The following is a 26,010-nucleotide window of genomic DNA, read 5'->3' as shown; positions in this document are numbered from 1 at the left end:
GCTGGTGTCTCCACCACCAAAATGGGCCATACGGTTTTTGTTAGATAAGAAATTAATCTTTTTTTTGCAACAATGTGTTATTTCCTCAAGTTTACTTTTAATCCACAAAGCGAAAAATTGTAGGTTGCCACAAAAATGTGCCTCAAGAACACCAATCAACTCCCTGCAATTTTCCGTAAAATTTGCCAAATTTCCCATCAATTTTTGGCAAATATTTCTGCACTTTTCTATTGGATCGGGTAATTATCTGCGAAGTGTTTTAAGATGCTTCAATGTAACAAAGTGCTACAAAAGTGCAATTTCTTTCTTATTCCCACCAGTTGAAACTAGAGAAGTGTTCCATTTCCCAGGCGAACATCTTTGCCTTGACAAATACACACGTACAAAGGCATGGAAACTTTAGCAAATGCTTGGCAGCATTATTTTCTACAAATATTATTTGAAGTACAAGGGCCAAAGTCTGATGTTTTCTGGCGAGCGAATTTTGCAGTTCTAATTCATAACAGATACAAAACTGTATCAATGACATCCAGTGACAGGATAATAAACGCAGGTCACAGATGGTCCAGTAAATGTTTATGTACTAAGAATTAATGACCCAATGACCTTAATATTAATGATCTTAACTAAACTTCTGTTTTCTCCTGTCCAGAATACCAATGTCATTCAGTTGTTGCAAAGATCAACATGTTGTCATCTAAGAGTGCGTCTGTGTATAACATTGAGGACTACTTGTCTGCTGCTGGTACTTCTTAGTTTACATACACATATACATGCACATACTCTTCATTCATACATAACACTATGAAACATGTATCCGAGAATCATGAAGTGGTAATGATTGTGATATGTTACTGTAATCGGTTTTAGATGTGCAGCCGCCCTTTCATTAACTGTGGGAGGTTTCCCACCTGTTGTTATTGCCACCTGATCTCAGGCTTTGTGCAGATTGTCATGAATTTGCTTGTGAGCTTTTGATTTTTTTTTGCTACGAATGCTTCTGATCAATTTGTGCATTGATTCCAGTAACCGCTTCTCTTTTCTCCAGGCTATCAGAAACCATGTTTCAGTTTGTCTTTCCGAGTGGGCGCAATCAGTGTTTTTTTGTTGTTATGGGTATGTCAATCTATGGATCTATCAGCCCCCCCCCCCCCCCCCCCCCCCCACCTGCTCCTTACGCCAGCTAACCGCTGCGATCCCCCCTCCCCCCCCCCCCCCTGTCTTTGTGAACACTCCAGGTATTCACGTGAAGGGTGCTGTCAAAAGTGATGTTTTCAGGCACATGCTTGCACAAACTCATGAGGACAAGTCAATACATGGAAGTCTCAGATTAGTGAAAGTAAAGTGGGCAAAGACAGAAATTACAAGGTATATCCACTGGTCCAAAAATGAAAAAAAAAAAAAAATAAAAAAAATAAACTGAAAAAATAAATGTTTGATATGCCCAGGTCTTGAAAAATGGATTTTAAAAAATAAATGAAAAAAAAATGTGAAAAATAAAAAAAAAACCCCAAATGTATGTCTTTATCTAAGAAGTGAATTGTTCAAGAATCACATCTAGTATGCTTATCATTTTCATGAATTTATATTCATATTTATATTCCCCTCCCCACCCGCCCCACCATTGGCGGGAGAGCCTTCAGACACTCTGCCCCCAACCTCTGGAATTCCATCCCCCAGTCACTCCGCCTCGTCCCCTCCTTAGCCTCCTTCAAGTCCCGCCTCAAGACCCTCCTCTTCAACCATGCCATCGGCCACCCCCCTTCCCCTCCCCTCCCTTCTACCTCCCGACCCCAGCTCAGGTCTGAAATTCTGTACTCTGTCCAGCGCCTTGGGACGTCCTCCTGACGTGAAAGGTGCTATACAAATGTAATCTTCTTCTTGTTATATTTGTTCTTCATGTTTCTTTTAATTTCTGCTTATAATCTTTTGCTTGTGTTTTCGTAAACTTCCTAAATACACTCTTGTTGCTTCCTGGTAAATCTCATGAATTTAGATGTAAAATTGAGATTGATAATAAGGCGGCTGTAAAATCCTGGTGAGATAGAACTGTTTCGTATAGAGAAATCCACTGACAAACAGCACGTGAGCCTGATCTCAGAATCAAATTCCCTGAGGCTGTCATTTCCCAGAATCGGAGAATTGGTGACATGATATTTTAAGGTTTTTCACTAATTATATTCAGTCTTTGCCAATGTTCACTGACCTTTCTCTGCACAAAGGGACAATTTGAATCAGACTTCTATGCTGGGATATAAAAAACATTAAATTGATAAACAAGTTCTGCCCGGGTACTGAGAAACACATTTCTAGCAAATGTTGTTTGTCATTAAGCATCGGCAAGGTGACGTTAACTGGTATGGCAAACAAGGTTTCACAAGCCTGGCCTCAGACAAGGATGAGCACAGATCCATGCCAGAAATCAAAGTAAATCTACATGTGACTGTCTCAATGAGGGAGACATTATTGTGGTTTTAAAAGCAGAATTTGTACTTTTAAATGTTCTTTTTCTTCCCAGGGCTCCATGGGCATCCTGTCTCTCAGCAGATCGAATACACGATCTTCACCTTCACTTACAAGTCCTTTTCCTCCTTTGTACCTCCCTACTGATGTGATCTTGTCTAGCCTTGTTCAGACGATTATTATCAGGCGTGTGGAGTAAGGAAACTTACCCAGGTGAAACCTTGGGCAAGTTTCCTTACTTCACACGCCTGATAATAATCCCTCAAGAAAAAATAATAATAATTTGCTCACTCAATCCATGACTGTTTGTGGGACACTGCTGTGCGCAATTGGCCCACAAAATATACAGTCAATTCACTTTACAGTGTATTCTGTGAAGCGCTTTGAGATGTCTAGAAGATGTGAAAAGCGCTATATCAAATGCAAGGATTATTATTATTATTACTCTTCTCACTTCCATATACTCGGGCAATCCATGCCTGCTGCATGTCCCCCATTCCACCTTTGGTGGCTAAGACGTCATCCAACACTCTGGAACTCCTTCTGGAATTGTCATGACTGTGTTTTTATGGGCAAACACGGTAGCCAATTTGTCCTACAGGCAAGGATGTGAATGACCAATTTATCTGAAGGATTATTGGCAAGGACACGAGGAGAAACTTCCTTTTCTTTTCAAAGGCCAATGCCTTTTTTAACTTCCATCGGAAAAGACAGACAGAACCTTAATGTCTTAGTTTAATCCAATGGGCCATCAATAATAGAATTGAACACTCCTGCCTCAGATTTTTGCACAAGGGAGATATAATTCACAGCTGTTCATACATTCTTCTTGATATATATCACCTTTTAGTACAACTTCAAATTAAAAAAATATTATTCCTCACCGCTTTATAGTTCCATTTTCCACACCAAATGCCCATCAATAGTAGGGTAATACCCATTTTAATGATGAGTCATTGTGAACTTTTGCTATGGATAACAATCTTTTAGAAAGTGAACTGCATCTTATACCTAAAGGTATTTTACTTCAACAAATAAGAGCTGTCAGCTGGAAGAACATATTCTTCCATTTACCTGGCCTAAATTTCAAACTAGTATGAAGAGACAAGACCATTTTCAAATCTACTGAAGCAATAGTTCTCCTCTGCTAAAGAAAGTATTTTTGAATCTGTCATGTGATTAGTCTGAAATATAGATGAAACGACATGTAAAGATGGGGGGAACTTTTGACTTGAATCCTATATACAGCAGAACTGTTGAAGTTGATTTTTATTACAATAATAATCCTTGTATTTGATACAGTATCTTATCCCATTACCAAGACATCACTGAGTGTTTCATGGAATCTACTGTAAAGTGTAGTGACTGTGTATCTTTTTAGCAAACGTTGCAGTCAATTTGCACAGGAATGTCTCACAAACAGTGATGAAGTGAATGAATCATTTTATTTGGGGGATTGTTGCTCAGGAGAAACTCCCTTTTCTTTCTGAATAGTGCCATGGGATTTGAATCAATGTCATGTAATGAAATGTCCGCCTGGACTGCGAGTTCAGAGTCTCAACATGGAGCTTGAACCCACAATCTTCTGACTCAGAAGCAAGAGTGCTAGCAACTGAGGTTTACACTTGCCTAACATTTTCTGAGGTATTGTATTTTGGGGTTCTGTTTTTCAGATCAAACAATGGGAGAAAATCTGCGGCAACAATTGGATGGAAAAAAAATCAGGAAAATTTAGAGAAATACATGAACAATCTAAAATGGATTTGTGTTTTCTGCTCAATCTACCAGAGAACACATCTTCCACACCGCAGCTCCAAACAGCGAAGTCACTCCCAGATCATTACCAACATGGGCAGGCAATTTGGGAACCAAGTTTAGAGTTATATGTGAACATGTGATTTTATACCAGTTGCCAAACTGCAACATGCGGCCATCCTGAAAGTCAAAAAAAACACCCATTGGAAAGCAGTAAATGCAGACCTTTAAGCTACCCAGTACAGCATGACATATGTTTCTCCTTTGAAGATTATTTAAAAGATTTTTGAAAATGATTTAATTATGATTTAGTTCCTTCTCAGTCCAGACTTTTATTTGTTCAGACAGATGTCCAACAAATGCAGAACACCCATCACCATGCTTAAGAGTTCCACACATTCATACCACTTTCACCTGGAAATGTCTGTGAATGGAATGGAAGGTGCGCTCTATGCCTGGAAGGAATGCACCCTGCTTACCTAATTCCAGAAAGTATTAGCTGCAGGTTGGCAAGAGCCAAGGCTTGGAGACCCCAGAGTGTATGTCGAGGTACTGCTGGAGTTAACCAGTTAAAATTACATAGGTTGTCATTGAAATCACTGTCTGAAATGCTTTCCACTGCTAGTACAACTAGGATCACCCTACCCACTTAGGCTTTTGCTTGCAGAGTTAACAGGAGCTGAGTGGGAAAAAATCCCTGGTCCCTCCATATCCTGCTGTGAGCCAGGATGAGTGCAGTGTCATCAGTAGTGCCCTGGAATACTGCAGATCCGAGTTCCGAATGGAAGATACAGTATAGCTAAATGATCATGAAAGGTGGTGGGGCAGGGGTAGCTTTGTGAACAAAATTAAACACTTACAGATCTCATGGCTCTTTTCAGAGGAATTGTACAAATGATGTTTCTGAATTTCTTACATCAGAAATTCATAATACGGACTTAATTATGAAATATAGCTTGCCCATTATTTCCCTTCAAAAAATTGCCAAACTCAACATTGTACAGGCTTTGGATTACCAGAAACCCAGAACCCAATATCCTAGCCATGGAAAAGATCACCTTTTATTGTCTTGGGTAATAACTTTGAACTAACTATGTCCAACTGAAATATTCTTAAGAACTTACTATTCATAACTAAAAGATTATTTGGGGTGTGAAGAGGAATATCAGTCGGCAATTACAAAACAACACAGGGCGAGCAGTGTGTTCAGAAAGAAAAGATTTTATGCCTCAGAAATAATATGACTTGTGATCATATTGTAGTTGTTTGGTTTGGAGCCAAGGACTCTTTATGAGAACCACACAGTCTCTGGATAGTGCACAACTGGGGTAACCAAGCACTTCTGTCTAACATGACCTTGTGAGCACTGGGACTTTCTTAACCAAAGTACTATTTATATCATAAACAATGTATATAATGTACCAGAAAGTAAATATGAGAGCTCCTGGTTGAAAGCTGGATCATCTCCCTGATTGAACAGACTTGTGACAGGGACCTGACATTCAACAAAAGGGGATTAAAAAAGATCATTTCAATTAGAACAACATAACTGAGGACAGGGAATGTCATAACCCGGGGCAATTTTGCTGCAGTTATTGCGCGATTGGGCAGTCAGTGTACACTAACTTGCTGTGCAACAATAGTTTCTAATGTACAAACAAGTAGAAGTTAGCTGATGTGTCATTCCATTTTTTTTCCTTTTTTTGCAAGAAATTATTACCCAGAAAGCAGGGGGTAATATTCCCTCCAAAAAAAAAAGGTCGCTCAATCCACGACTGTTTGTGGGACACTGTTTTGTGCAATTGGCTGCCACATTTCGCCCACAAAATACACAGTCAATTCACATTACAATATGTTCTGCGAGTGCTTTGAGAACTCACAACAACGTGATAAGGGCTATACCAAATGCAAGGATTATTATTATTGTCAATATTTTCTTGGAAAGAATTAAATGAATGGTTTAAATTTGGAGCATTATTTATTATTTGGTGTATGATAATATACAAGTCATCCAGATTGACAATTCAGTAACAATTTATGACAAAACCATAGAAATATACAGCACAGAGGACGGCCATTGTGTCCGTGCTACCCTCTTGGAAAGATGTTATTCAGATTCCCACTGCGATTTATTTGAGATTATGTTGAACAGAGGGCAAATTACATGCTACTATCATTGTCTCCTAATCTTAAACTTATTAAAGGAAGTTACAAATACAGAGTCACTACACTTTCTTAAATGGACGGGATGGCATCTCAAAAGTGTTTCACGGGATTTTACCGTAAAGTGTAATGACAGTGTATTTATGATGTGCTACATGCAAAAACTGCAATTCCTGAATACATTATGATTATTCTCAGATACTACTCTGAGTTGATATTCTTTAATACATTTATATTTCAGTTCATCAATATCATCATACAAATATCCCCGAGTCACCTTTTGTTATACAATACTATAATTTCAGTCCTTTAATTTTTGTAAACGAAAACAAATTAATTTTTCTCTGGCTCCAATTTTTTCTGGCTCTTTGAAATACTTTGTTGAACCATAAATAATGATCAACAATGTATTTTTGTATTAATATTCCGGCGTATATTATTTTCCATTGGCTTTAAATTGAATCTATCCCTCACTGGGGTTCTTTTTTATTGAGTGAGGTTACGTCTGCTCACCACATTAGCCGATTTAGCATCTGGAATCGAACCAATGCTTTTCGTTCCAAGTTCGCTTTGTGTGACGATCTCTTGCTGGAATTGTCCCCACTGAACCTGATGCAGAGGATCTATTTTTGCAACTAAACTGCAATGCAATTGTGCACTAAATTCGACTGTTATCTATGCCTCAACTGCAAATTAACGATTTTGATGTTCAGTGAGCACAAACTATACACAAGCAATGGCAAACAATGAAGGAATATAACAAAATGTAAATTCCACCCAGTAAAAATTAAATTTTGTAAATCTTGCTGTATCTGTGGTTAACAATAGTTTAGTACTGGTCTCTCACTTTTGGTTCGTGCATCAGAAACAAATTGCCTTTGCTTAAGATACAAAAACATGTGAGTGAGGGCAATCCTAGAGTTTTGTGGGACATTGCTGAGCACAAATTGACAGCCACATTCACCTGCAGTAGCCACTACACTTTACAATAAATCCTGTAAAGAGCTTGGAGGCATCCTTGGAACATGAAAGGCACTATATAAAATGCAATATTTAAATGGAAGTCACTGGGAGCACTCAGAGAGGAAAGAAGTTCTGTTGTTAGGTCATTGACCGAAACATGAATTCACTTTTCTCTTTCCATAGGTGCTGCCTGACCTGCTGGGTGTTCCCAGGGACTTCTGTTATTATTTCAGATTTGCAGCATCTGCAGTATTTCAGATCATTATCATCATAATCAAAATGGAATGATCTGTACAATTATCAGAAAAAACACAATGTTGAAGCTCATGCACTCCATGAGATCTATCCGTAACTTGATGACAGATAAGCTATTGGCATGTAAAAAACACAGCAAATGGATTTCATTTAAACTAATTTTGGAAGAAGTATGAATGCTTTGGAAGGGCAGACTGAGCCTTTGGGTCATCAATGGAATATGTTATAATTCAAGGTGAAGGGGAAAAATGAACAATAAAAGTAGAAAATGGAGAAGAAATGTATTCCAAGTTAAATTGTTGCAATAGAGCAAGGAAAATCAGGAATTAACGTGTTACAGTAATGGAGCTAGTGGAATTTATATTGACTGAAAACACATAAATTTGGCTAAAATGTCTCAGACTTAATGGGGTTGACAGGCTATCCAAATTGTATACTCTGAACACATAAATAATGTAATTTGTAGTGTCTGTATAATGTCAAAACAACTCAAATAACCTCACAGTCACAATCCGGAAGGGATGTCAGCCTGGCTCAGTTCAAAGGTTGTGGGTTGAAATGCTCTGAGAAGCTGCCCTGCGTGGAGGGTGCTATATAAGCAAGTTGTTGTGGTTGTTGTTGAAGATCCACATTGGGGCTTTGATCTCACAGTCTGGGCATTCCAGTGAAGTGCTGGAGAGTTTCATATTTAGGTGATGCCATTCTTTGGGTGAGATAGACTAAAGTGATGGATGCTAAAGATTCATTTGGTCTTTAAAGAACTAATACTTTCAGCCTTTAACTCACCAGATATTTTATTCTACCATCCATGGACTCCACCTTGATTGGTTTTCTCATCAACAGGACTTGACAGGGCAGACCAGTCACTGGGGGCATGGACTCTTTCCACTTAGCTCCTGTTTACCTTGCAAGTCAAATCCCTAAAAGGTAGGGTAATCCTAGTTGGACAAGTAGTGGGAAAGCTTGCCAGAGTGTGCCTTCAAGGCAATGTTTTAGCTGGTTAATAGTTTGGAAGATAATTGGGAGTCAAAAGTACCAATATTTCACAAACATTTATGTAAATGGCAATAATTTTATCTTTGCTAGCATTGAATTACTTAGGCTTCAGAAGAAGTGAAACTTTTGACGTGTGTCTTTCTATGAGAAGAAAGTCTGCAGTTCCACTTGGACCTGACGTTTGTTGATTTTATAATAGGATCAGTATGTAAATCTCCTGACAAGCACGGTCCTCAAGAATGCAGGTCTTCCTGCCAGACATAGAGTGCAGCCAAGTAGACAAGAAAAACAACTTCTCCCATGCAATGAGCGAATTAAATTAATCAAATTAAATTGAGTCATTTAAATGGAGGTTTCAAGAGATTGTTGTTAATTAACTGGTAAGTGTGAATTGTTTAAGGCATGAGAGCAACTGAATTTTGGTCTCTCTCAAATGTAATGCTTTCCGTCAAATTCCATCATTTAAAATAATTTGTCAATTTATTTGAAGGTACTGAATTATGCTGAACAGCTAAACAGATAATATTCCTTTGAACGTTGAATAGATTTTTTGTCATCCATCGAGCTACAGAAATAAAATCTATTTCATCTTATATCAATAATGTTTTAGGTTTATAAGAATTCAAATGAACTCAAATGTGATCCATTCAATTTGGTTCAGATTGTTTTTCAGGCTATTTATATTGCTTACACCAAATATCAGGGTGCATAACTGCAATACCAGAACATTTTACAATATCACAAGAAGCTTTCTCTTCCTAGTGCAGTCCTGTTGCTTGATAGTTAGAGCTCTCGCCTCGTGAGAGGACCTGATTTCAATTCCCAGGCATCTCTGTTCACCTATCAGTAAGTAGGAACCCGGTTGTTAGTCTATTGGCGGATTACTTTTCTGGCGGCCCTTCACGCCCCCCACGTGAAGGGCGCTAAATAAATGCAAGTTGCTGTTGTTGGACATAATCTGCAGGATGTATTTTGAGTCAATAGTATAGACCACAACATGAAACAAAGGGGAGCAAAGGGTAAAGAATATAAGAGAGAACAAAGTTTAGCACAAGTCCTTACAATAATTCAATGTATACATCTCTTATCTATGGATTTCCAGCACAGATCCCAGCCCCTTGTTCATTGTTAGAAAAAGCACATTACTCAAATAAGACATTTCAATAACCGCATATGGAATTCAGAGGACATTCTAAGCCATCTGGCTAGGACTGATACCGTCTGTCAGTAAAGACTAAAAGGGAACGTTTAACAAGGTGCATATCGCGTGCTTGGGATTTGCCATTTTCTCTGCCTGTTTTTAATCATTGAAGAATAAAAAATGCATATCTGTTCTCTGATATAATTAAGAAAGAAAAGAAAGAACTTATACTTTTATAGGACGTTGTCACATCAAATCCTCTCAAAGCACTTGACAAGTTTGGTATTCACATAAGGCCAGCTGATTTCATGGGTTATTATCACTTCCTAAAATGCCAGCATGCTATTTTTAGATGAGGTCCTGTTATATAGAAGGCAGGTAAAGCTCGTTCAGTGTTGCCTCATTTGGACTGCCAAAAAAAGGAATGGCCATAGAAACCTGCTTTAAATCACTCAAAGATGAATTCCGATATGAAAAAAATGGATACAAATTTTGCATCTTCATCATCTCTACCTAGAATGTGTTGCAGCTGAGATTGATGACGGTTTCCTTGCTTTCACATAATTGTTCTGCTCTGTGTGCACATTTTGATGTCTTGTCTATGCTAAGCTGAAACATCAAGTTACTACACAAAGGAAAATTGAGTACTCACCTTTGTACAATGGGAATCCAGGAACTTGGTGCTTTGGTTAAAAATCTGCAATAAGGATGCAAAAAGATCAATTTGGAAAGTAAGCCCTAGCAAATGATGACAATCACGGCATTTAAGAAATGCACTATTTTCTCCCAGTAAACCCACACACTGAACAGGATAGTTAATACATTTTAAAGCACGATTGTTTGTTTAATAAAACCTCCAAAAGCTTCCACATACCTCCTTGCCTTCCACTTTATCAGTTCCAAACACTGGGCATATCTTTTCCAGTTCAATCTCAGAGTGGCCTGCATTCCTGCTTTGGACTCGACTGATTAGAAATAAATTCACTGAATAAAGTAGGTAGACCTAACACATTTTATTTACTGACGAGGCTGAATTGTGAATAATCATCCTTGCATTCCATAGTGCTTCACATGATTGAAGTACAGTGACAACAAACAGCCACAGCATGAATGCAAATACTGACAATGTCTATTCCCAACATCTTGCAACATTTAATAAGGTGAGCTTTACACATGCCAAGTGGAGAGGGTTGTGGATGATGTCAAAGGGATCTGTGGGCGAGGACCTGCTGGTAGCTCGGCAAGGAGGGCATTTGAAACATCAAGTTTGATGATGAAGGGTTTCAACTGTCTTGGGGGTAAAATAGGGAGACACACTCTTGATCAAGATAGGATGTGAAGATAAACAAATGTAAATCAAACTGAGTTCTGAGTTAGCCAGAAGCAGGAAATCAGAGCATGAGGCATCGGTAGGAACCAAGTGGGATGGCTTCCATCATGTCCATTTTACAGGAACCTGATGTTCATCAATTTAGTATTATTTTTTAGTTTTTTTTAAGCGATTATAACCCTCAGAAAAGTGATCCGCCAATCGACTAACAACCGGATTCCTACTTACTGTTCGGTAAACAGAGGCATGTATGGTAAGGAAACTTGCCCAATGTTTCGCCCTGCCCAGGAATCAAATCCAGTTTAAAAAGTAATAATATGGGCCTGGAGCAGTCAGAGACGGCACCTGGTTACCATATATTTCAACTGTGGCTTCAGACAGCAGATTATCTCCAATTAAAGCAAACCAGAGCCCAAGTGTTACATTCCATTGTGTTTATTTCTTTATTTCCTTTTGTTTTCTCTTTTTAAACGCCTGAATGTGAATTCACCTAACATTAGAGATTTAACCCCTGCACACACTATTTCAAAGGCTGAGGTTTCATTCCTACCTTTTACTTGTAAGAATGTGGGTTTCATAGAGGAAAATATTGCGTAGCTTTCTTAAACAATCATTTTTAAATCATCTTTAGTCGTGCAAGAAAAAGATTCTTCTTAATGATAAGACTGTGTCCTTTATGAGTCAGCATTTGCTGGAAATGTTACAAAACAAGCCACCTACGCAGAGGTTGTTGGAGGTTTATGGATGAGTCCGACATTTATAGCATAAGAAACAGCTAGAGGAAAATAGTGAGATCTCTGAATGTGAATTGGAAAATTATGTTATATTATACTACTCTGCGTCACAGAGGGATGTCGTCTTGGTATTATCATGGACAATAATATTCTTCTTAATTTACTTCCAGATTTTGATAGAAGAGTGAAGCAAAGCAACGCAGTAATGGTTCTGGGTCATGCAACTCTCAGAACCAGGCAGGGTGCCAATTGTCCATTCATCAGCCCTTCTTCTGTCAGATGGTAATTACTTGATGAACAATAGGAGAAATGTCACGGCCTCTTCTTTTTAATTAATGCTCTACCTCTTTCTTATAAATATTTGGTGTAGATAGTCTGAGTGCATAGAATTTGTGTAAAATAAGACGCTTTCGCTTTAGGCGCAATTATTGTCTAGGGTCCAGAATGTAATTTTAAAACGGTACAGCCTTGACAACACGAGGTCTGTTACCTGGGGGAGTGTTGCAACAGAAAAAGCGAGAAAGGGTCACTCAAGTCCTGGAGTGGGAACCAAGAGATACATTGGAAGGGGAGGAGATTGGAAATGGAGGGGAAAAGTATCAGTGGAATACATTGGAAAGGGGAGGAGGTAGAAAAATATATTAAAAAAAGGGGGTTTGTTGAACTCAGGGTCGCTCTTCGGCCTTAGTGTGATTAAGGAGATAAGTGGCTGATCTGAGAGCCTTGCCTCCAGATCAAAATTGTTCTTTCTTTGTCTACTAACTTTACGTAAAGCTGCTGGTGTCATAGTTATAGTATCAGGATTTTCCTATTTCTTAACGTTGCGACCATTTAGCAGTGTAAGTGAAGCAGAGGGTTTTAAGGACCAAACCATTGAGTTTTTTAGACAGTGCATCTCGAGTCTGTTAAATTCAAGGAGGGAGGGAGAGACACAAATAGGTTGCAGAGGAAGTCAGCTGTCTGGTAGTGCAAGGGATGCTGACTGAAGCATCCCATTGTTGTGTTATAAGGCACTGGGATTACCTGTGGTTGTGTTAATTCTCATTTAGTGGAATTTCACTTAAAGAGGGAACTTACACTACTCAGAGAAGGATCTACACAGAGGCACCTAGTACACAGTGCGCTTTGTCATAACGCGGGCATACATTTAGGGGTGAGAACATCGCAGAACCAATTATTCTTAAACACAACCGTCACCAATTTACATTGGAATCACATGAATTAAATGACAGGCTTCTAACTGCTTGCTGTAGATAACAGATGCAAACTACCTTAATTGATCAATGGAAAAATAACTGAAACTTTAAACCCAGGTCTGTAAATACCATCACTGGCATCAGGTTCTCAAAAACACACAGAGTGATGTTGATGATAATAATAATAATAATGATCCTTGCATTTGATATAGCACTTTTTCACATCTTCGAGATGCTTCACAGAATATATTGTAAAGTGCAATAATAATTTTTCATTTGATACAGTGCCTTTCACCTCTGTAGGATGTCTCAAAACACTTCATAGGAATTACTCTAATGTGTAGTGACTGTATTTTGTAGGCAAATGTGCCCAATTAGCACACAGCAAAGTCCCACAAATGGTCATGAAGTGAATGACTGATTTTTATATGCAAGATTGTTGGCCAGAACATCGAGAGAAGCTCCCTGCTCTTTTTGAATAGTTCCGTGGGATCTTTAACGTCTACCTGAACAGGTCCTGTGTTTAACATTTCATCTGAAGGACAACACAGCTGACAATGCAGCACTTCCCTAGTATTTGAATGTCAGTATAAACTATAAACTCAAAGTGCTGATGCAGGGCTTGAACGCATAATAATAACAATCTTCTGACTCAGAGGCAAGAAGGATACTGAATGAGCCAGGCCCACAGTAGCAGAGTATATTGTAGAGAATCTCAGGTTTGAAAGATGTAAAACTGAGATCCACAAACTAAGGTATAAACACAGAAGTCGCTGGGAATACGCAGCAGGTCAGGCAGCATCCATGGAGAGAGGAAAATGAGTTAACGTTTCAGGTCAATGATCTTTCATCAGAACTGGGGGATGATGGAAGGGAGCAGCTTGAAGCATAGTGAGATGGTGCTTGGTCCACAAACTAAGGAATGGATTGGAACACTGTCCATCCACCTCTGCCAGATGAGCTTAGATCCATCCCAAACTGGTTGCACTCTCATCCAAGTGCAAGGGTCCTAACTAAGATGAACTTAAGAAATCACAACTCCACTATACTTGAATCAGCAACACAAAACCGCTCGCATGTTTGGCATTTAATTATCAGTGGTATTAGGAAAGCTAAAAAGACTGAAATAAAACACTGCGACATTTTATGGTAAATTTAAACCCCAACTGAAATCTAATAATTAAAAATTCCATAAGTCGCTTGAAACAGCAAATAGCACAGTACAGCCAGGTATAAATGATTCTCATTGAATTACCATTCATGTTATGGGCAGACCAAAAAACTAAAGTATATTTATTTTCATATCCAAAGTATAAATATGTGACAGAGCAAAGCAAAAAAAGATAAAATGAAAATTAGCAAGGACCATGTAATTCTGCAAATTTTCATCAACGTGTACAGCTAGATTTTATATATGTAAATAAAGGGTAACTAGGTGGAAGCATTACACTAATATTAATAAAATCCTTGCATTTGATATAGTTCCTTATCACATCTTCAAGACGTCTCAAAGCACTTCACAGAATATACTGTAAAGTGAATTGACTGTTGCGCACAATGTTGATGAATGGAGCAGAAGAGTTATTTTGTGGACTGGACTCAAAGTTTGAGGGCCATAAATGGTTTATGCCCAGCAAGGCACTGAGTCGCAGACCAGAAAGATTCCAGGATTGACCCATCCTCTGTGCCAAGTTATCTGATCTCAACCAAGGCAGCAGTGAACAGTGGTACAATTGGTTTCAACAAGCTAAGCTAGCCAGGGAAGTTACATTTTTTTTACTATTCTTGATCACTGTCTAGTGGTTCCTGCTGTTATAGAAAAATGGGAGTAGACTTTTCAGTCCACTCACCCTGTTCTCCGATTTTATTTGGACATGGTAGATCTTTTTATCGCATTTCCTCACATCCATTAATATTCTTATTTCACAAGTATCTACATCCTTTATAGTTAGTTAATTAGGGATCAGTTGCAATGCTTTCAATAGTCAAATTGTCCATTGTCTCAACTCTCTCATTAAGGGCCATTTAGACGAGGTACTGAAAGGCTTTTAACATCAGTGGAGTTTTATCCAACGTGCATCGCCATCTTTAAGAGAGAAAATTGGAAGGAAACCCAACGAATCATTGCAACAAACGTATTCATTCTTTTTCTGAATAGTTACTTCATAGAATTGTTGATTGTTTTTTGGTGTCATAATGACATGCTGATTCCAAGAAAAATAATTTGGTCATTTACTGTCACAGCCGGTATGGTGAATAAATGACTAGCAGACATTTACGAAAGAAATTAAGAGCAAAATTTCCATCTCGTAAAGATGTAGAGGACTATTCAATAAGAACTATGTGCAGTTATGGACAGTGTAATTGCTGAATCCAACTTTAATTCATCCAGTAACATGTTTACTTTTAGGTTTCCAGTATATAAAAAAAATCAAGTTTACTAATAATTCTTCAAATCAACCTCAATGTGACTGGTATTTATTAATGAAACTTGAGAATCTAGGTCAAGATCTAAGGCCCATTGGCCCAGTGTAAACACCAGCACAATCTATTTGGGCCAAATGACCCGCTTCCGTGCTGATCAGTCTATATAAATTTATGTGCAGTTTACCAACTGGATTGAAATGAGTTGCAGAGAAAGAAGTCAAGAAGTAATTAGTTAATGCCAAGATTGTAGCAGGAAAGCAAGCCAGAAAGACAAGGAGATCTATGGTCTAAAGATTTTTGTTTATAATGACAATGTGGATTCAGTGGGGAGAAAAATCTAGAAAATTTAAACTCTGAGTTAAGAGTTTGTAGCAAGAAAAGAAAAATTTAGTTTATTGGGAGCTGTTTATGCAAGAGTAAATAAGAGCACCCCGTAATTTAACCTTGAACAGCTCTCAAAAATATAATATCCTTTCCAGTTTTCAAACTCAATATTTGCAACCACCGTTACTGTTTAGTCTGCAACATTTGGGATCAGTGAAAGAAAAAACGCTGCATTTTTAAAAAAAACACGATTGAATGATCTGTGAATTCAGTTTTTTTTTAAAAATGATCCAATGTTGCACGTTGGGACTCCAGTTTGAGTTTCTGTTGAATTTAAAGCAGGTATTTGTTTTGTGGCAGAAATGTATAAGTGGATGAGAACTATAAAGGGCAAATAAAAATGAAAAGTTAATAGTCCAAAACCCTTTGCGACTAGCCCTATTCCTTTAATGATCATGATCAAGATGAAGGAGCAACAAACACCATTGATTTAATTTATGTGTTCTAGCCCAATGCTAATATTTAATTCATCTTGCACCACTAATGTAGCCCAGATGACCTGACTGATAAAATAACAGATATTCTGTGTAGAAAGCTGGCCCAAGAAAAATGTGTGGAGGGAAGAGGCCACTACTAAACAAAATGAGAATCATCAGAAAAGGATATCTTAATGGGTTCAACATTAACACCAGTTAAATGGAGAAAATTGTTTTGGAAAACATATCTAATCTGCATTAATCTAATTTACACAACAGCACCAATCAAAATGAAAAAAATACATTTGAAAAAATTAGATCTAAAGAATATTTTAAAAGTAAAGATTTCCTCAGAACTGCTCTTTGAGAATGTGTTTCTTCATTTAATAAATAAAACATCTAATAAATGGCATACAATTCCACTGGTTGAAGAGAAGATTATAATAATGAATAATCCTTGCATTTGATGTAGCACTTTAGCATGTCCTTGAGACATCTCAAAGCACTTCACAGAATATACTGTAAAGTAAACTGATTATATTTTGTGGGCAAAACGCGGCAGCCAATTGCGCACAGCAGTGTCCCACAAACAGTTGTAGATTGAGTGACTAAATTATCTTAAGACATTGTTTTTGAAGGATTATCCCCAGAAAAGCAATCCGCCAATCGACTAACTACTGGGTTCCAACTTACTGCTCGGTAAGCAGAGGCGGTGGAGTAAGGAAACTTGCCCAACGTTCCACCCTGCGGGGAATCAAACCCAGGTCCTCTCGCTTGTGAGGCAAGAGCTCTAACCACTGAACTACAGGACTCCCTGAATGGATATCATGGATAGCAATCTTCAATGAAACCTCTATTCTTAATCCCTCAAAGCACATCATTTTGCACAATAAGCAACAATTAAAACCACTAATAAGCTGATTTTTATATTAAAACGTGCATGGGATCAAGTTGAATTGTCACTGAATGCAAAAGACTAAAAGGTTTATTAAATGAAGATGAAATATGTTTTGCTTGGAAATGGAAGCCTGTGTTTTGATACGACTGAAATTGTTCTCAACTGGATTAGTTTTGCTCCCAATTGAATGTAGTTGTGGAATAAACATGGATGGTGCAAGGCCAAAATATGGTGCTGGATTCAGGTCAACTTAAATGAAAAATACTTCAAGCATTTACATCAAAACACCTTAAAACACAACCTTGGGGTGGAATCGAGCATTGTTCATCCCAAAACAATCTCTCTCTCACTCTGTCACTGAAATAGTGTTTAAAAGTTAAGAAATCTAGATTCAATACTTATAAGAGACATTATCACAGCTTTAGACAATATATACCTCTTTCCCTCACCGACCATTTTTCAAGTAATAAAAACATGCTACTTTCATTGAGAAACAGTGCCACCCACTGCCTGTGAAATGCACAATCCACAGGATATAGATCCGTCTAAACCAACCAGTTTACGGGTTTTCATCAATACTATCTTTCATTGTGAAATCAATAAAATGTGCAGTTGTAGGTGAATAATGGTTACCAAATGTCTAGCAGTGAAAATTCTATAGGATGATTCAGATGGAGTACTCTGTATGGTGAAATATCTTTCTTTCTTTTTCATTTACTTTTGTTTAGAAAACATTTTGATTACTAAAATTATTCATAGTGTATTTTACATAAACCAAATGTCTCATGGTGCTTTACAGAATGAGATTCATTAGAAATTGAGTGAATATCCTAATTTGTATTAACTACAGTTTGTTATGGATCTAAGTCAAACAGGTTTCAATAGTTGTTCATGTCAAGAGTTGCCCCAAAAAAAGGAAATGGCCACCTAATACAAATCAAAAAGGAGTTAAATTCAATTAAGTAAAATAAAATTTTAATAAATAAGAAATCACATCAGTCTTATTTCTTATTTACAAAGTGTCTTCTCTGTTTTGCATTCTCAGCAAAAACACATGAATGTTTCAACTGATTCATATCATTGGCTAGTTTTTCTTCCTTTTGACACCAGCACAAAGTCACATTTGGCATTGAAAGGAATTGGTTTAAACCGCAGACAAATCAGATTCTTTGCGGTCAGATGTTAGGGGAGAAAAACATTCCTTTGCCTCTTTGAACAGAGAAACCACATTCAGGAACATTCACTGAAAAAGCAAATAATAATAATTTATGCTGATGAATAGATTTCAACAGTTGAACTACAGTACCTGTTGAATGTTAACATTTTTTATCATGCGTACTTGGATATAATGGAGCATAAATTTACATTTAGAAATGTGTAACGTACCCATTAGCAATTATCCAGATGTCCTGGAAGCAGTCCCCATTCCCCAAATCATTATTATTGACAATGGGTATTTGATTGGCAATTAGTAAGATTGAAGCTTCAATCTTAATTTTTTTGTTTAATAAAACACCACATTCTTGCAAACCAGCATTTGCTGCAATCTGCGAGCCAGATGTCAAACCAATTACTTGGCTTCAAAGATATTGAGAGCAGTGTTGAGAAGGAGTCTTCGCAAGCACATCCGTTTTAATATTCTACTCAATATGAGTATATCGTTTGTAAACTCTTGTTACACACCTGGCTGCTCCACCCTGTGATGGTGGTGGTGGTGGTGGGGGGATAACATTCAAACTTTGAAAGAACTAAATATTTATCCTTCATCTAAGTATAAACCAGAATGTACATTTCCACGTAGACATGTAGTTCTTTGATGTATAGCAATAGGTAAAGGCAGTGATACCCAAACCTGTACAGGGTCCTGAATCTGCCCAAGTTGGAGCATTGAGTACAATCCTTCTTGCATTATTTCACTCAATTGTATAGTGTGACATTGGAAAGTATACAACAAAGGGATAGCTGAATTTATAGCATTTGAATTACAAAGAGTGGTTTATACAGAATTGAGAACGGTAACAGCGTTGAAAGGTAGGAGTGATCTTATTTAAAGATTCATGATCTTAAAAGGTAAACAAAAGCCCAATGACATTTAAAAGTCAAACTGCAATAAGGGGACATTACTCAAGCTCAGGAGGATGAAGTTGATCAGCCAGTTCAGATTTGATTTACATGGAGCGGTGAATACGTGAACATGGAATTCACAGAGATTTTGCTTGGACCTTTCTGATGTCTCTGCAGCATTTCGGAGCATTCCCTATGTAAAAGGTGCTATACAGGTGTACCTTGTTGCTGGGATTAAGTTTTAGCATTCCATTTGCAGAAGAACTATCTCCCAGTGCCTTCGCCTTGCCTCCTCTTTCCTCCTTCAAGGCCGGTCTCAAGACCTTTCTCTTTGACCGTGCCTTCAGCTCCCCTCTCGACTCTCTACCCCCTCCTCGCTCCCTCCCTTCCCTCCCCTCACCCTGACCATTTCCCCCCTGCTCGGGTCCTGACCCAACTGTACAGCGCCTTGGGACGTCCTCCCGACGTGAAAAGCGCTCTATAAATGGAATCTTGTTGTTGTTGAACTTGTATGAGAAGTCACGTTTTGATCTAGAAATTGGTGATTACAGCCGACTGCATCCAAGTAAAAGTATTAGTTCGAAAGGTTGATTTGGAGCTTTTTGCACCAGTTACATATTTGAACTATTGATTATTATAGCAAAAGATCATCTCTCAAATAGGGTGCTTAGATTTTTATTTTTAATAGTAAATCGTCAACAAGAAAGGATGTCATTTTGATTTGGAAGAGCTCAGAGATCCTGATTGTACTTAGCTTTGGCTTAGTTGGTATCAATTTTATGGCTGCATCAAAAGGTTGTAGCAGACCCCTCAGGGCAGTACCGGGGAGCACAACATTGTTAGAGATGCCATCCTCTGGATAAGGTACCAAATAAAAGTTCTGCCACTTCTCCCGTGGGATGGTACAGACCCCCATTACACCCTTCAAAGAAACTGAAGCTTTGCCTAGTATCTTGGCTAACAATCCTCCAAATAAAGTTATTCACATAATTGCTTTTGTGGTACTCTGTGGAAAAATGCCTGCCATATTTGGCCTTAGTTACAAGTGATAGAATCACCGGTGAAGAATCTCAAAACGTTGCAAGATGACAAGCGCAATATTAAATATGATTATCATTCCAAAAGTTGGTGATGGGATCAAATGCTGGCAGAGACTCATACATAATAATAATAATAATAATAATCCTTGCATTTGATATAGCGCTTTTCACGTCGGGAGGACGTCCCAAAGCGCTTCACAGAACACACTGTAAAGTGAATTGACTGTATATTTGTGGGTGAACGCGGCAGCCAATTGCGCACAGCAATGTCCCACAGACAGTCGTAGATTGAAAATGACCAANTTTTTTTTATTATTGTTTTTGGTTTTGGAGGGATTATTATTAGGCGTGTGGAGTAAGGAAACTTGCCCAAGGTTTCGCCCTGCCGGGAATTGAACTCAGATCTCTCGCTTGCAAAGCGAGTGCTCTAACCACTGAGCTACAGGACTCCACACATGCAGTCAAAGGTGAATTCTGATCGGTGCACTTGTTGATTATATGAAAAACAGTTCCAACATCACATGAAGATTCAGAACAAAGTACAAGGGAAAAGGACTCTTATCAAAGCACAATAACCAAAGTACAATAAATTGTTGTTTAATAACAGTACACAGTACAGGGTTTCCTTTTAATAATTTGTAACTATAGTCATGCTTTTTATTAAAACATCACCTCTCTTGGTATTTGGTGAGATGAATCGAATTCATTCAATATGGGTTTCAAAATCATTAAACAAACATTACACAAAGACCCAATAACTGAATTGAATTTATTATAAATTGACAAAGAATTGAGCAACGTGTTGTGCAGTGTCAGTTTGATACATTTGTATGTCTGTTTTAAATTGCAGACAGTTTCAATAATAAACCAAACACTAAAATGTATTTAAGTCTTTAGTGTGTTAGTTGAGCAGCAAAGATGTAGTCGTTGAAGGTCTTAATCAAATTAACTTCTATCAGTTTAGCACAGCAACCGAGTGCATGATACAGAATACGCATTTAACCAGGTAGCAGTTTAATTCTGTGCAGCGAGAAAGTGTACAGGTATACAGGCAGGTGGATTACCAATGTTCTGCATCAAAAATATATATCGCAGCTTTGCATGTAAGATTTCCCTTGAAAGTGCATCTCGTGTTGAATTCCTGACCTGTGATGCCCGGGGTGGGGGGGGGGGGGGGGGGAGAGGAGAGGAGAATCTGAAACTAAGATATGGCATGATAGAGCCAATACTGACAATGACAACTTGCATCAACATACGGACAGAGGGCAGGGAAAAAATACACCCCTTCTCCCGATTGGAGATAGGAAAACAAAAATTAGGACAATGGGGGCAGAGAGATAGAGCTTTAGGAACAGTGGGAAATGATATCAGAACATATAAGAAATGCTAGACAAAAAAAGACCAAGGTCCATCTAGTTCGCCTTCCACCTTCCTGGAAGTCGAATGTACAAATGTCCCAAACTACCTATGTACTATATCCCATAATGTTATTTCCTAAAAGAAAACTAGTAAGAGCATAATGTTCCATCTATGACACAGTATACAACTCTGATGTATATTTTGACTTGCAGAAGCATATTTCAGACAATATATCTTGATTTAAGAGTAAAATAAAATCATGTATTCATATACTCTTGGAGAACATTCATTTCAGATATGCAATCCTAAAACAGCTGAACCTCTGTGAGCTACTTAACGTCAAGTTTCGGTCATTCCTTCCAAACAATAAAATGACTTCCCTTTTCACTTTTGTATTTCAAACAATTAGGTGAGTCACAATAGGAAAATGAACTTATTCTGCATGTCAAAGAATGAACAATATTATTATGCCAATATGTTCAAGAATGTAAACTGGAACCACCCACTTGCCATTTTAGCAACTCATTAACAATTATGCCTCACCATATTTATCTAATAGCAAACCATGATACTTCATAATGCAGTAGTAGAAGCATTCTTCATTCTTTAGACATTATGTTCCATCTATGACATCGAAACCATTCTTTAAATGTAAGTCTTATATGTATTTTGACTTGCGGAATCATATTTCAGACAATATTGTACAATTTGTTGCGTATACCTTTAGCAAGTATCTTCAGAAAAGTGGGAGCAAATGTAAGTAAATTAGTGCATCAAATACCTAATTTACTAAACAGTGATAGAATAAACAACAAAAACAAAATTACATTTGTATAGCACCTTTCACATCAGGAGGACGTCCCAAGGCGGTAGACAGTCAGGGACTTGGACCCGAGCAGGGGGATTGGGATCAGGGAGGGTAGGGGGTGGCCAAAGGCTCAGTCAAAGAGGAGAGTCTTGAAGAAGGCAAAGGAGGGAGCGAGTCTAAGCGAATGTGGGATGGAGTTCTAAAGGCTGGGGGCAGAGAGGATGAAGGCCTGACCGCCAATGGTGGAGCGGGCTGGACGAGGGGAGGTGGAGCAGGCCGCCACCTGCTGAGCGGAGGGAGCAGACAGGATGATTATGGGTTTAGCAGGTCACAGAGGTAGGGAGAAGCAAGGCTGTGGAGGGCCTTGGAGGCAAGGATGAGGATGTTGAACTCTATTCTCTGGGGGATGGGGAGCCAGTGAAATCAGGTGAGGGTGGGGGTGATAGGATCAAACATCTCTTAAAGATTTGAAAATGATGAGACTTTCAGTCACTTTACAATTCAGTCAATTGCACTTAATTTAAATACCCAATATTTACTGATTTGGACAGATGTTATGAATAGGACAAAAACATTGAGGAGAAAAAGGTCAAACAATTGTACAAGGCTCTACATGTACAAGATAACTAACTTAAATTGAAACAAATGCACAAGTCCACAAAATGTGGAAACGTTTTTTTTTTAAATTGACAACTTCTGGATGGTCTGAAAATCCAAGTGGAAATAAACAAAATGCTTTTCCAATATCAATTCCACATACCCCTGACTTTAATTGGTCATTCATTTAATTCTGGAGATACACTATGCTATTGCAATCCATAATTTTAATTAAATTATCCTCTAAGATGAAATAAGGAATTAAACAGGGAATAAAAAGAGACCGACCTCTCTGAAAGATATTTCTATTTACTTCGAGCACATCTCATAAGACAATTAGAAGGGCATTCTTGAGGCCCTGCTCCAGAGGATACAGTAATTGGCATCTCGAGTATTTGTGCTATCCTGACATGAAAGTCAAAAGAAAATTACTGTTGAATTGAGCTTTATATTATTTACCCAAGGTTATTAGGAATCAATGTTAGTGTTGAGGATGTCAATGTAGATCCTTAGGATATGGATTGACACAAAGATTAATTTGTGGGCTTGCCTATTAGATGAGGGAGATTCTTGGTCTATTGCGCTGGAAGGAGTCTTGTCCCACCATATTGCTTTCTTTCACCCTGTTTTGCGAAGCGTTTATAGGAAATTGGAATATAGAGTTGTGGTATGCCACAGGCTACAATGATAAACACTAAGGATGAACTACAGGAATGGCCAAATTATAACAGCAACACGTAACACGACCTGGTGCTGCATTTTTAAAATGAAACAAATCTGGATTTTTTAAAAAAAAACTTTAAACCCAAAACAAATTATTCGGGTAACAGGCTGAAAATTGCATGTTTTCTTCCACTTGTCAAAATAGTGCTACAAGTGATAAATGCAACAAAAACAGAAAATAAAAGAACCAGTAAGAGCAGGGGGCAACCTTTTAAGAGTGAAGACATTGAAATTTACTTTGAAGCTATAGTCTCAAAGTTTTTGATACCACTGTGATTTGCCAGTTGAATAACTTGCCTCACCCATGTATGTGGATGATGGTGGTGAAGAAATAATGTAATAATCAGATCTAGTAGGTTTTGAATCTATAATAATTCTTGCATTTGATTATAGCTCCTGATCACGTCTTCATGACGTCTCAAAGCACTTCACAGAATATACTGCATAGTGAATTGACTGTATTTTGGTATTTTGCAGGCGAAACGCAGCAGCCAATTGCACACAACAGTGTCCCACAAACAGTCATGGATTGAGTGGCCAAATTATTATGATTTTTTTTAGGGAATTATTATCCCCGCAAAAGCGAACTGCCAATCGACTTAATAACCGGCTTCCTACTTACTGCTAGATAAACAGAGTCATGTGGAGCAAGGAAACTTGCTCAACGTTTCGCCCTGCCGGGAATCGAACCCAGATCTTTCGCTTGCAAGGCGAGTGGTCTACCCACTGAGCTACAGGACTCGATGAATTATACCATAATTCAATGATAAAATCACAATTATGTTCCATATGAAATCTCTTTTCATTGTACCGGTATAATGGCCTTTTATCATTTGATTAGAAACTGCCCAAGTTGCATAATTACTGAGCAGTTAGTGCATAATTTTAACTGTTGGAAATATTTTCTCTGCATTTGTAATAAAAGCTTTAGAGGTAAGAATTTTAAATTCTGTTACACTCCTACGACAAATATGGTCAAACAATGTCATGCTTTCCTTTTACGAATGTCTAATCAACAATATTTCTCAATGGGATTTCTAATTAATTTTGACCTCTGCATTGATTTTACAATTGAAATTAATTCAGAATTAAAAGGGCAACATTTCTTCTTCTGATAATTTACCAGAAACTCAAAAGTCACCATTTCCAACCTAGGCTTCAAGGGTGAACTGAGCTTTCCATTACATTGACATATCAGTTCAGTAAGAGAGGTAACCTTTGTCCCGCCTGTGAACTAAATTTGGATCCCTCCTCTGAAAGGAAGATTGAGAATTACAACACACTATCAACAACAATTTGCATTTATATAGCATCCTTCATGCAGGGTAGCATCTGGAAGCGCTTTACAGTGGCAGTCTGACTACGAGCGTATATACTGTTCTGAAGCTTACAAGATAGCAGCACCTCTTTTGGCAAGTTTCCTTCCTCCAAACATAATGCAAATACAGTCACAAACAGTCGTGGATTGAGTGACCCAATTTATTATTATTTTTCCTTGAGGCATTATTATCAGGCGTGTGGAGTAAGGAAACTTGCCCAAGGTTTCCCCCTGCCGGGAATCAAACCCAGGTCTCTCGCTTATGAGTTGAGTGCTCTAACCACTGACTCCCATCAGCAAATCATACATTTTTAACCGATTCTATTAATGTATACTTTTTCTATCTATTTGGAGCTAACATATTAATCAATTCTGCAGTCTTCCCACGTGTCTGCAATAAAGACTACACAGTTATTTCGCAAATACAAGCAGAACTCAACACAGCATATCACAGATACTTGCTGACCATAGGGAATTGTCCTTGAAGGACAAGTCTAATCCTATACTTTAATCAAATGTTCAACCAGAGGGTAAATCTTTTGGCAGTGTTAACTTGGAAGTCAAGTATTTTGACAGCAAAGTCGATGACACATTCCAAATAATCGTCACGAAAATAAACAAACTGCAATTCACGTTACATCCTGATCCTTATGGGATTTGCGCACTGAAAAGATAGCTAAAGTGAAATGTGCAAATGTGGGCCTAGATTATGATATAGTTCTCAATTTCCTGAGCAAAATCACAGCAATAGGCTGTTTGTTGACTTATAGCTGAAATAAAGCTGTTAAGTTTATTTCAGCATGTTATATGGTTCTAATATTGTGAAATAAAGCATTCAACTGTAAACCTTGAAAGCAATTATGAAAGATGTTAACACACAAGTAAATGCTGGAAATAAAACAATAAATACTGATGAGGGACAGGACCTTGTCCAGCAAGCAATTAAACTGCATGATTCAATTGGTATTAATGTTAAGTGT

The sequence above is a fragment of the Callorhinchus milii genome, unplaced genomic scaffold (assembly GCF_018977255.1).
Source record: "Callorhinchus milii isolate IMCB2004 unplaced genomic scaffold, IMCB_Cmil_1.0 Scaffold4, whole genome shotgun sequence".
NCBI classification, from domain to species: domain Eukaryota; kingdom Metazoa; phylum Chordata; class Chondrichthyes; order Chimaeriformes; family Callorhinchidae; genus Callorhinchus; species Callorhinchus milii.
Note: the sequence above shows the minus strand (reverse complement) of the source record.